General features: G+C 48.9%; 1 protein-coding gene across 10 annotated transcripts in view; it reads right to left on the bottom strand.

Moving 5' to 3' along the window:
- The window catches only part of TRERF1 (transcriptional regulating factor 1), a 200,386-nt gene that overhangs the window by 64,630 nt on the left and 123,403 nt on the right, over nt 1–12,353 (bottom strand). For all 10 annotated transcript variants that reach the window (XM_012773212.2, XM_076003343.1, XM_076003344.1 and 7 more), the window contains one exon: nt 322–439. The gene's annotated coding sequence lies outside the window, so the exon portion shown is untranslated. The remainder of the gene's footprint in view (nt 1–321; nt 440–12,353) is intronic.

Genomic DNA, 12,353 nt, shown 5'->3' with positions numbered 1-12,353 from the left:
AATTCCACCGTAGCCAAGATACTCTCACCCAAAATTCCCCGCATAGTCATCCCTAAAAGACCCGTTCGAGGTCCCAGATTCAGGAAGTGGTGGAGGACGAAATGACAGTTCCATCCCCAGACACCCAGTTCAGTGCCCTTTCTGCTCCACGTCAGCCTCTCCCTTAACCACCTTACCCTATTAGGGTGACGGGTGCTTTTCAAGTCCCTCCTTGCCCCAGGAAACCCGACCCTTCCAGCACGCGGCAAGGGACTACAGAGGCACATGGAATCTGTTAACGTGGAAATCCTCAGGCTTCCAGCAGAGGGGAGACAAGCTCACCTTGAGCTCCGCAGCAGACGGCTGAGTGGGGGGCCTGGCTCTGGGGGCTTCTCCTGCGGCCGGCCGCCAGTCATGCTGCTCTCATGCTGCTCGGCAGGCGGGAAGAGGAGGCCTGGCTCTGTGGGGAGAGAAGAGAGGTCACAGCCTGGGCACTTTGCTCCCAGCTCTCCATCACCACCCTGCGGGGGACACTAGCGGGACCCCCGGGCCGGCCCCGCTCACTCTCACGTCACGGGGAGGCAGGTGTGCCTATGGCCTATGGTGTGCCAGGCACTGAGGCCACACAGACGAATTACACACAGCCCCTACTGCCAGAAAACGAGGGGGGCCGTGTTTGATTACGATATAATTTGTAAGTGCTGCCATTTCCCCAAATCCCTTCAGCAGCCTGCGTGCTTCCCAGCTCCCCCATGCCGAGGCTCGGAGCCGCCCCAGCTGCTCGTGACGAAGGACCAGGGACTCCTTTGGTTTGGTTTTTGGTCTCCAAACCATCACAGATAAATATTTCCATAAAATATAATAAAGTGAACTGCTAGAAAAATAAAACGACAAGATGTTCATAGAACGTACAAGGCTACTTTATAAATTATTCAATAGATTATTCTGTCAAATCGGTATGGAAGTTTCTAGGCGCTTTACTCTCAATTTCTGCAGTTCTCCTGCGGGCCGGCCGGCACGTACAGGACGCCATTCCACGAAGCACGGCGGAACGTACGGTAAAGACGTATGCGACACAACTGTCCGGCCATGTCTGGCTGTCCCCTTGGTTCAGGGAGGGAGGCTAGAAATAAAAATGATTTCACATTCACAGTCACATTTCTGGACTACAGAAAGTTCATTCGGAGAGTCTCTCTCCAGGAGGGAGACTCGCAGCAGGGACTCTGGGCACGTGTGGCTCTGGGTTGTCTGGAGGTAGGTGGTGGCACCAACCTGCCGTTGTGCTCAGGTAATAAAAAGTGTGACGCTCACAGAGAGCTGCTCCGGAGCCCTGTCCGCCCACACCCTGAACTTCCCAACCCTAACTATGGCAACCCCGGCCACAGCTACCTCCCGGGATGACAAGAACAAAGAGTCATCTATTAAAATGGACTGGGACATTTCAGAAAATAAATCATTTTCAAAACGTCAAGAGGGCTGCCGGTGTTCATTCCTACTACTTAATGCTATAAAAATGATTTTTTTTTTTTCAAATTGAGAAATCCTTTGTCTGTGACAGCCAGCTCCAAAAAAAGCCTTTAACTGCCGATTCCCTTAATACTTGAGGGAGGCATTACCAGTCATTTTCACCCATTTGAATGTTTAAGAGAAAGTATACTCATTTCTCTAAACTCTCAGCTTTTAAGTAGTTCTTATTTTAAACTTTAGAAGAAGATAACCCTGCAGAAGAAAAACTTCCCTTTTCAAAGTCTTGTTTGTTTTGTTTTTTTCATGCAAACACACATACACTCTCCCTGCTTCAAATGCTAAATCATCTGCAATTTTGGAGTTTGCTGCTCATGAAATTCTAGAGATAAGCACATTACCAACATTCCTATAGCAACAGAATGTTTTTGAAGCAATGTCTGTAATGTTAGAAAGATTATATATCATTATCTCTGAATGTTGGCGAAGAGAAGGTTATGGAGAATAATTGTTTATGTACAAATAAGTCAATACAGTAACTGGCAACCTGAATAGCAGACCTTATCAAGGAGCTAGATCATGGCACGGGGTTCCTATGAATAAATTCACCATCTTTACTCTCAACTGTGTGAAAATAATTCTCCAGGCTCCTCTGCAGCAGCGTTGAGTCCTTGGAACTGCTTGCTTGTCTCGTGGGCAAGACTTATGCCTGGCATAAGTCAATTTTTATTGGCCATTTACTATACGTAAGGCATGGGGCTAGGCTCTAGGTTTCTAAAGATGGCTCAAGAGAAACATATAAACAGATAATCACAATTCTCCTTTCTTGCTAAGAAGAAAGTATTGGCTGGAGTTAAGGAAAATAAATTAACTAGCTCCATCCATCCATCCATCCATCCAACCATCCATTCATCCATCCCATGCTGGCTGGGTGCAAGGCACTTATGCAAGTGCAAGGCACTAGGCATGAACAGTTGAGTGAGACCAATGTGTCCCCTGCCTTCATGGAGCTTAGAATCTAGTGGAGGAAGCCAACATTAGCAAGTCAAAAATAACTATAATAGCGCGGTGGCTCACGCCTGTAATCCTAGCTCTTGGGAGGCCGAGGCGGGCGGATTGCTCAAGGTCAGGAGTTCAAAACCAGCCTGAGCAAGAGCAAGACCCCGTCTCTACTATAAAAAATAGAAAGAAATTATTATTTTTTTTTTTTTTTTGAGACAGAGTCTCGCTTTCTTGCCCAGGCCAGAGTGAGCGCCGCGGCACCAGCCCAGCTCACAGCAACCTCAAACTCCTGGGCTCAAGCGATCCTCCTGCCTCAGCCTCCCGAGTAGCTGGGACCACAGGCATGAGCCACCATGCCCAGCTGATTTTTATATATATATATATATTAGTTGGCCAATTAATTTCTTTCTATTTTTTTATGGTAGAGACGGGGTCTCGCTTAGGCTGGTTTTGAACTCCTGACCTTGAGCAATCCGCCCGCCTCGGCCTCCCAGAGTGCTAGGATTACAGGCGTGAGCCACCGCGCCCGGCCTAAAAAATAGAAAGAAATTAATTGGCCAACTGATATATATAGAAAAAATTAGCTGGGCATGGTGGCGCATGCCTGTAGTCCCAGCTACTCGGGAGGCTGAGGCAGAAGGATCACTGGAGCCCAGGAGTTTGAGGTTGCTGTGAGCTAGGCTGACGCCACGGCACTCACTCTAGCCTGGGCAACAAAGCGAGACTCTGTCTCAAAAAAAAAAAAAAAACAAAAAAAAAAAACTATAATAGTTAGTGGTGCCCTCAAGAGGCATGGCTACTGCTATAATTAATAGCATATGCCGAAGTATGGAAAAGGGTCAGTAGTGCTTTCCTAAGGAATTAATCTTTAATATGAGCCCTAAGAATAAATTCGTGAAGCAAAGTAGGGAAGGCAGGAAGGAAAGGACAGAGAGAGGAAGGGTGTTGCTGGCACAATGAACAGCCTGTGCAAAGGTCCTGTTACAGGAAGGAGCACTGCATGCTCTAGCTATGGAAGGAGGCTCTTAAGGAGGATACACTAGTTTTTAACCTCATGCCATGCTCCTTCAAGACAGGCATTAAAGATGGGCAGAGGTTTTTCCAAAAAGTACCCTAGGAGTTACCTAGCACAAATCAGGAACATATTGTGTCTAACTGCTAAATTCTCCCTCTTCTTACACTGGCGTGAGACATCCAGAACATGGGCCACCTTGCCCTCCCTACCAGTGTGTAACAAATTTTAGGATTCTTATCCACTTTTTTCTGCAACAGTGGTAACTTGGTTAAATTCAATTCGGCCCATGGTAAAATTGGTTGGTCAATGCTGACGGAAGACTGACAGCAAGTGTGAGATTTGGGATGTGGACGAGCATCTATTAAAACTATTGCTGGAGAAGACTCATGAAGGGTGTCACTTTAAGAAAGGTCACATCATTTCATGCACAGTGCCATGAGCTTTGGCGCTAAGCAGACCTGGGCTCAAATCTGGCCCTCCTGGTGGCCTTGTCCCTCTTCTGTGAAATGGGTTAGCAGAGCTCTCCTTGCAGGGGGCTCAGGGAGATCAGGGAGAACGTAGGTCCCACACTGAGCACACTGCCTGGCTCCCAACAGACCCTGGCTAAGTGGCAGCCATGGGGACAGACATGCCCCCACCCCATGTGAAAATCAAGAGGAATCCGCAAGGATTTCCGAGTCAGTACTGGGGCTGCAGGGCAGCTCTGTGAGGGCTTGGGGTCGGCCGTCACTGAGCGGGGGTCCCGATGACTGACTGTTCTTTGGTCTGTGCCCTCAAGAGTCCCCCAGTCACTGTGCTGAGGGATCCTGGAGCAATCCAGCTACCATCCGGAGGATTTACACATCACTCCGTGCAGGAGTGGGACCAGGTTCTGGTCCCAGTTCTGTCTCCACCACTAAGGACCAGGGTCCCCACGACAAGCAGCCGCATCCCAGATGGCAGAGGGGGCAGAGCAGCTACCATTCAGGCCCGGCATGTTGCTGGGCTCCCCACACAGTGCCTCCGGGATATATTTAATATAATAATCCTGCAGAGTCACTGCTGGGATCACCATTTTGTAAGTGAGAAAGCTGAGGGCCGGTGACCTGCCCAGGGCCACAGAACTGAGTGTGCAGCTAGGGCCTGAAGTGCCAAAGCTCCTCCCCTTTAACCATCACCACACCCCCACATGGGGATGGAAACCTTCTCTCCTTTCCACATGACCACAGAGGAAACAGCCCTGGAAGGCCGTGTGACCTTGCCTAGCCCCCAGCCAGCAGGCAAGGCCATGACCCTGCCACCACCCACGCTGAGCCTCAGTCTCCCTTCCGTGTCGCCGCCTCACATACCAGGCTGCTGTTGGAGCTGGGGAGGAATGAGGATTTAAGAGTCTTGGGGAGGGAAAAAACTCATATACAGAAGCGAGCTCTTTAAATGGGTATCTGAAACCCCAAATCAAAGAAGAAGGGTTCTCCTCAGCCACAAGGCAGCTGGAACGAACAGAGCGGCTCACACCCCACCAGAGAGGGGTGGGGGTCCAGCCCCGGGACGGGAGGGACACAGGATATAAACTCTGAGGCTTCCGAAATGGGAAGCAGGCCCGAATGAGGTGTGAAGAATTCCCTCCACGCCACCCACAATGCATTAGACATTGGCACAGATTTTCAAAAGAAGGAAAAGGAGCGGGGGTTGGGGCAGGGAAGGAGAATGGGGAGGAGGAGGAGGAATTAACTGTGAGACAGGACCTCCAGAGCATCCAAGAAAGAGCAGAGAGGAATCGATGCCACAAGAAATCTCAGACTCCGGTCGCTTGGGCATCAAACCATTCTGTCACACGAGTTCTCCCACACAGAGACGATGGAAGGAGAGGCCATTTTGAAGTGAGGCCTGGAAGCTTCTTTGGATGCCTCACCTCCACCCCTAGGGAGGCTGAGAAGAGAAGAATTTTCATTCACTGGAGGAGGGGGGCCCTGCCCAGACCATAGTGAGATACAGGCAGATCACTTAATCAGGTCTTTCATGCATCTGATCATCCCAGAACAGGAAAGCCTGGGCCTTTCACATCAGTATCAGAGCAGCTCAAACACTGAGAGCATGTCACATGGGCCAGCAACAGACAATAGGCCACCGTCTGCTCTCCAATTTCAGGCCTGCCATCCCCAAACTCACAGCTCCAACAGAGCCCTTTCTTACCCCAGGGCCTTTGCACATGCTGGCCTCTCTGCCTGGGATGCTCTTTTCCCAGCTCTCCCCTCATGAGTGTTTACTTCTCTTTCAGGTTATAGCTTCAGTGAGACATCTCCAATGCTCCAGAAATTTAAGTGGGCAGCAGCACTTATCACACTTGCAATTAATTAAAGGATTACGTGATTAACAAGTTGGTCTCCCCAGTTGGACTGTAAGCTTTACTAGGGCACGGGCTATGTCAGCTTTTTCACCAACATGTCTGATTAAGTGACGGCCTAGCACCGCGGGTCTCAGGCCTGATTGGAAATCAGAATCACCTGGGGAGCTTTAAAAACCACAGATGCCTGGGTTCCACCTACTGAAGAGTGTTTAAAGCCTGCCAGGTGGCTCTAACACCTGACCAAAGCTGAGAACCGCTGACTTCAAGAAGAGGCCCTGGTTTATGTCCTAGATGCAGAACAATCTTGAAATGGCTCAGGCAGTAGTAGCAGGACCTTGCTCCCTCTGCTTGCCTATACAATGTATCGTTTAAATGTTGTTCTCCACCCTAGAGATTAATTCTGAGGAAATTCCGGAAGAGGAAAACAAAATCCTCATTGTTGAAGAGGAATACTATTCCTTTCATGAAGTGAGTGCTCCCCGCACGGCCCCCTCCCCTCACGGTCCTCTGTCCCCTTATCCTGGTTTGCCAACTTCATCCTCAGAGCCACAGGACTGGCACTGAGACACAGCCGTATCTTCTTGAAATACGCTTAAATATTTGGAGTGAAATCCACTGATTTTTCATTAAAACAGGCCCAGCTACACAACACAATAGATTGTAAAATGTCACATTAAATTTATTACAACAGGAGAGTTCAAAGCCAGTTCCCGTTGGGACAGGCTCTCCAGGCCACCCCAGGTGGACAGGGAGAGGTGCTCTGCAGAAACCTGCCCACGGGGCACAGGGCCGGGGAGCTCACTCATAGGGGCGGGTCGTCTGTCCTGACCTGGCTTTCCCAGGACAAGCCAAGAGCAAGCTGTTTCTACTTATTGGTTACTCTTATTAAAGAGGAGGGGGCACAAAAATCCAACCACTATTAAAATAGCACACAAGTGGCCGGGCGTGTTGGCTCACGCCTGTAATCCTAGCACTCTGGGAGGCCGAGGCGGGCAGACTGCTTGAGGTTAGGAGTTCGAAACCAGCCTGAGCAAGAGTGAGACCCCGTCTCTGCTATAAATAGATATTAATTGGCCAACTAATATATATATAGAAAAAATTAGCTGGGTATGGTGGCACATGCCTGTAGTCCCAGCTACTCGGGAGGCTGAGGCAGCAGGATTGCTTGAGCCCAGGAGTTTGAGGTTGCTGTGAGCTAGACTGACGCCACGGCACTCACTCTAGCCTGGGCAACAAAGTGAGACTCTGTCACAAAAATAAAATAAAATAATAAAATAAAATAAAATAAATAGCACACAAGTAACAACTCCAGTTCCCCGATGGGTTTCACCAGCCCCAGGACAGCACTGCTGGAGTGAGTCTCAGCACGCTGGGAGCAGCAGGCTCCCACTGAACCAACTGAGGGGTCAGCTCTCCGCAAAGCAGGGCTTCCCTAACTCCTGCCACAGGGACTCAGCGGGAACTTGTGAAGAAGGGAGAGTCTCTGCACACCCACTAGGTTGGCCATAACCAAAGGAAGCAAATAACAAGTGTTGGCGTAGATGTGGAGAAATCTGGGACCCGTGCATTGCCGGCAGGTATGGGAAAGCGTGCAGCTACCGCGGAGAACTTGGTGGTTCCTCAAGATGTTAAACACAGAACTACCACGTGACCCAGCAATTCTGCTCCTACATATGTACTCAAAGAACTGAAAACAGGTACTTAGATGTTCCTAGGAGCATTGTTCACAATAGCCAAAAAGGTAGAAATGTCCCAAATGTCCACCGACTGATGAATGGATAGAAAAATGAAGCTTCCTGGGTCGCACTATGAGAAACTGTAACTCATTAGGTCTGGGCTGGGCCTCAGGGACCTGTTTTTTAAAGGAACATCCTGGGTTATTCTGACATGGGTGGTCCCCAGACTCAGCCTGAAAGGCAGGGCTGATTTGTGTAGATGATGCTTTTACTTTGGATGAATCGATAACAACTGGTACAATTCATCTACCAAGTGCCAAGTACGTGCCAGGCACTGGGCGTGGTGCTTTCAAACACACTATCTCAGAATCACACTGCAAGGTAGGAGTAATCCCAGTTTTATTTCACAGACAAGGAGATTGAAGCTCAGAGAGGTTAAGTAAATCGCCCAGGGCACACAGCTGATTTAACAGCAGACTCAAACCAGTATCTGTCTGACTCCACAGATTATATTTTGTCTATCACCCTACACCATGCCACTGGGTCCTTTAACAAGCTCTTGCAGGTGGCAGAGATATTGTTTCTGTGTTATAATATGTGCAAAATGCTCTTAATGTTGGAGACTTAGACCATCTTACCCAAAATGTGGTTATGAGACCAGCAGCCTCAGCATCCCCTGGGAATTTACAGACGCTCAGTTCTCACCCCAAGTTGGCTGAATGAGACGCTATCCCCAGATAATTCACCTGCACAAAGTGTGAGCAGCACTGGCCTCTCTAGAGCTGTGTTGTCCAGTACAGTAGCTACGGGGTACAAGTGGCTATTTACATTAATGTTAATTAAAATTAAATAAGCTCAACTCAGTTCTTCAGTGGCACTCAATAACCATATGTGGCTGCTGGCCACCACACTGGACAGCACTGAATGGAGCATTTCCCGCAGTCCCGAGTGCTCTATTGGACGGAGCTCTCTAGAGTGGGCAGCTCAACCTTGGAACCCTGACATTGTGGGTAGGATAATTCTTTGTTGTGGGCTAGGGCTTTCTGCGCATGGTTGAGCAGTAGTCCTCAACCGGGAGTGATTTTGCCCCTCAAGGGACACTTGGCAATGTCTGGAGACATTTTCGGTTGTCACAGCTGGAGATTTCTACTAACATCTAATGGGTAGAGGCCAAGGATGCTGCTAAACATCTTGAAATGCACATGACAACTTCCACGGCAAGGAATTATCCAGTCTAAAATGTCAGTAGTGTTTAGAAGCTCTGTTCTAGAGTAATCAAAAAAACACAGCCCATCTAAGTAAAACTGCTCCCAGGAGACAGTAATGAGACCAAAGTACCCCCTGACCCCACTGCCAAACCCTGAGTCGCCTTCAGAACCCTGAGAAGCTGCTCTCTAAGCAAACAGGTATCTATTTTTGCCAAGAATGCAGAATAAGAATTCATGGTTTCCAAAATAATCCCACACACTCATTACTAAAACGAAGTCCCTACACTTCAAATCCTAAGGGCTAGGAAAGGAAGAAACTCATTTTTGGCATTGATGTTCGGAATGTGTGATAAATTTTACATAGAAACCACAATCTGCAGTTGGTTAGGTATAGATTTATCATTCATTCATTTGCTCTTTTGTCTATTTATGTGTTTATTGAGCATCTACTCTATGTTGGGTACTCTTCTAGAGTTGGAAAGGAGTGATGGAGATTGGCAGGGAGCAGAGGAGTGATAGCGGATGGGCAGGACCTCTCCAAGGTCACCTGAAGAGGTGACATCTGGGCACAGACCTGAATAAACTGAGACTGAACTAGGTGACAGTTCAGGGAGGAAAGACAGTCCCAGGCCAAGGGAACAGTCAATGCTGGGCCCTTGGGTGGAGGGAGTTGGCAGGTGAGGTCAGCAAGGAAGGCAGGGTCAGGTGAGGGACACCGAAAATCATGGGAGGTCTGTGAGCAGGGGAGAGAGGGGTTTAACTTTTCACATGGACAAGAAACTACAGCAGGACAGGAGTGGAAAAAGCTATTGCAGTCTTCCAGGAAGAGATAGTGATGGCTTACTATTAATTAATCAATTAACTCAATTATTAATATTAATAATTCTATACTGGGCCAATGCTATTAATATCCTATTTAAGATATATCATGGGAAGACCAAGTGTCATGTTCAAGGTAACTTCTATGGGAAAACGCATTCTGAATTCCAAATGATCGACTTGAAACCTTGAAACCATCCATCCACTTTGGTTTTAAACTGGGGACTGCAATGTTCTGGTAGAAGACAGCAGGAAAGGGAGTCGGAGCTAGGGCAGATTACCAGGAGGGAAAAGGGTGTATCACCTTAATAATCCCCTTTTCCCCAAAGCCATCAGAGAAGAGGTGTCTGAGTTGGGCTCAGAATTCCCATCATAATTCTTGCAAGGTTCTTGGGCAGCGGATGGATGAGACCCAGCTATTCTGCTATAGGCAGCACAGTAAGCGAAGAGCAGGTTCTCCCAGAAGGACGCACTGCAGCTATGTCCGAAGCAGAGCTGTGGAGTCTTATGCAAAAGCAAGGGAGCCTCTAGTAGGATTTAGGGCAACACAGGGTCATGGAGTCAGAAGATTTAGGACAAAATAGTCCACCTGTGGCTCTTACTAAATGTACGACACTGGGCATGCCACCCAATTTCTCTGATCCTTGTCATTCTCATCTGGAAAATGAGAAATCCTTGTTATTCTCAAAGATCCTTGTTATTCTTATCTGGAAAACCACATCCCAGAGAGGTAATGATGGGGCAAATGAGACCACACCTGTGTTGAGTGTGACGACAACTTCTGGTCCATGCAGTGCCCGAGTCTGGGCATCTGCACCTTCTGGAACACGTACAGAGCCCTCCACGCTCCACAGGCACGTGGGTCTGTGCCATACTCACGACCAGGTAATTGAGCTTTGCACATGGAAAGGGGCTTCGCTTTCATTAAGTCATCCATTCAAACATATTCACTGGGTCTTAGTGCCCGGCATGGTGTTTGGAAGAAGCAGTAAGTAAGAGGCAGCCCCTACTCTCCAGGAACACATGGGCAGTAGGGGCACAGACAGACATGAAAATAGGTTCTGCTAATAATCTTCCTTTCTCTGCTGGGCGCGGTGGCTCACGCTTGTAATCCTAGCACTCTGGGAGGCCGAGGCAGGAGGATCGCTTGAGCTCAGGAGTTTGAGGTTGCTGTGAGCTAGGCTGACGCCACAGCACTCACTCTAGCCTGAGCAACAAAGTGAGACTCTGTCTCAAAAAAGAAAAAAAAAAAAATTAAAAAAAAAAAGTACAATAATCCTCCTTTCCCTTAGAACCTGGTGGCAATTGCCCAAATTGTTTTCTTGCCTTTAGACTAGAGCCACCAGCCTGCAAACCCCCTCTCTCCCCATAGCTTGCAGCACCAACCCTGGGGGAAGTGCCACCTCTCATCTCTGGGCTGGCACTCGGGCCTGAGTGTTTCTGTGGAGGCAGGAAAAGATGGTGAGAAAAGTCAGGGCTGGCTAGGCAGGGAGGGGACCCAGGAGAAGGGTTTGCCTCCCGCAGGGCCCTCCTCCTAGCCCCCAGCTCCTCCCTCCAGTGGACATGGCTCCGAGACAAGAAGACCGGGATGGCTCAGGTGCCAGTATAACCACGGTGACCCCAAGATCGCCCAGGGCTCAGCATCTTTCCAGTGCTTCCCAACGAACGTCGTGAAGAGAAGGCCCAGCTCTGAGTCATCTGAAGCAGAGAGGAGACCTTGTAAAAATAACTCCGAGTATGAGGCTCCTAGATTCATATTATTCACAATACAAAGAACAAAAAGGCAGGCAGGAAGCAGAGGAGGAAAGTGTCGTTCACATCAGTTTTCTTCCCATGACAAGCAGCCAGGAACTCACTTGCTGAGCCCCCTCCCCTCCCTCCTTGGAGCAATTACATAAGCTGGAGGGAGGGTCTGCAACCTTCTAACTCTCCCACCCGCCCCTCTCCATCTGTTGCCTCCAAATCGGAGCCTTCCTGGTAACCCCTGCTGGGATGCAGGTGGGCGCAGGCTGTGCCCTCTCCTGGGATGTGTGTTCTGGAACAGGGAATTCCCTTGAAGACCCAAGAGCCTCTGCTGAGCCCCAGGGGTGGGAGTTCTGGCACTGCGACCATGTGAGGGAGACCCTATGGGGGAGGCCAGCACAGTTGGCCGGGTCCCTGGGGGGCATATGTGGCAGGGCTTCCTCGAAAGGCCTTGAATTTCAATGTCAGGCTATCTGGGCTCTGAGCCTTGGGAACCCTCCTGGTCTGGTCATATTCAGGGCTTCCTGGGCTCCAAGAGGGGAGGTGCTGCCCACTCACTTCCATTCTGCTTTCTGGGAGACGTGGTCTTTATGGGCCATGGAGCAAGAACGGGGGCTTCAAGACAAGTAAGAGAGCCTGGTAAGAGGAAAAGCAAGGGAATAAGACCAGGAGCAAGTAAAGATGAGAGATAAAAGGCCCTGGGGGCTGGGGAACGGCAGAGGTCAGGCCATACAGCTTTTATTTGTACTTATCAAACAGGCCATTTAGTGGTGGTCCTGACCTCATGTGGCTTATAATTAAAGGCAGACTAATAACTATACTTTTAGGCAAGCACACATACATATTAGGAAATAAAAACCAAAAGCATGGTAAGTATACACTGCAGCTAAAGTTGGAACTCTGGCTAACGCCAATAAAAGAAGAACTATTAGCAAATTCTCTGCTTTGTGCTTTGTAAACATCCCTATTCACAAGAAAGTGTGCTTAAGAGTAGGACTCTACCCTGATTGCAAACTCTTTATCAACCTAAGTCCCTGGTTTCACAAGAAGCCCGAGCTCACCCAATGCTTTCAAATGTCCACAGTTGAGCTAGGGCAGAGGTCCTAACAAACCTTGCAAAA

Source organism: Microcebus murinus, chromosome 5, assembly GCF_040939455.1.
Source record: "Microcebus murinus isolate Inina chromosome 5, M.murinus_Inina_mat1.0, whole genome shotgun sequence".
Classification (NCBI taxonomy): Eukaryota; Metazoa; Chordata; class Mammalia; order Primates; family Cheirogaleidae; genus Microcebus; species Microcebus murinus.
The sequence above is the reverse complement of the archived record's forward strand: the minus strand, read 5'-3'. Positions and strand labels throughout refer to the sequence as shown.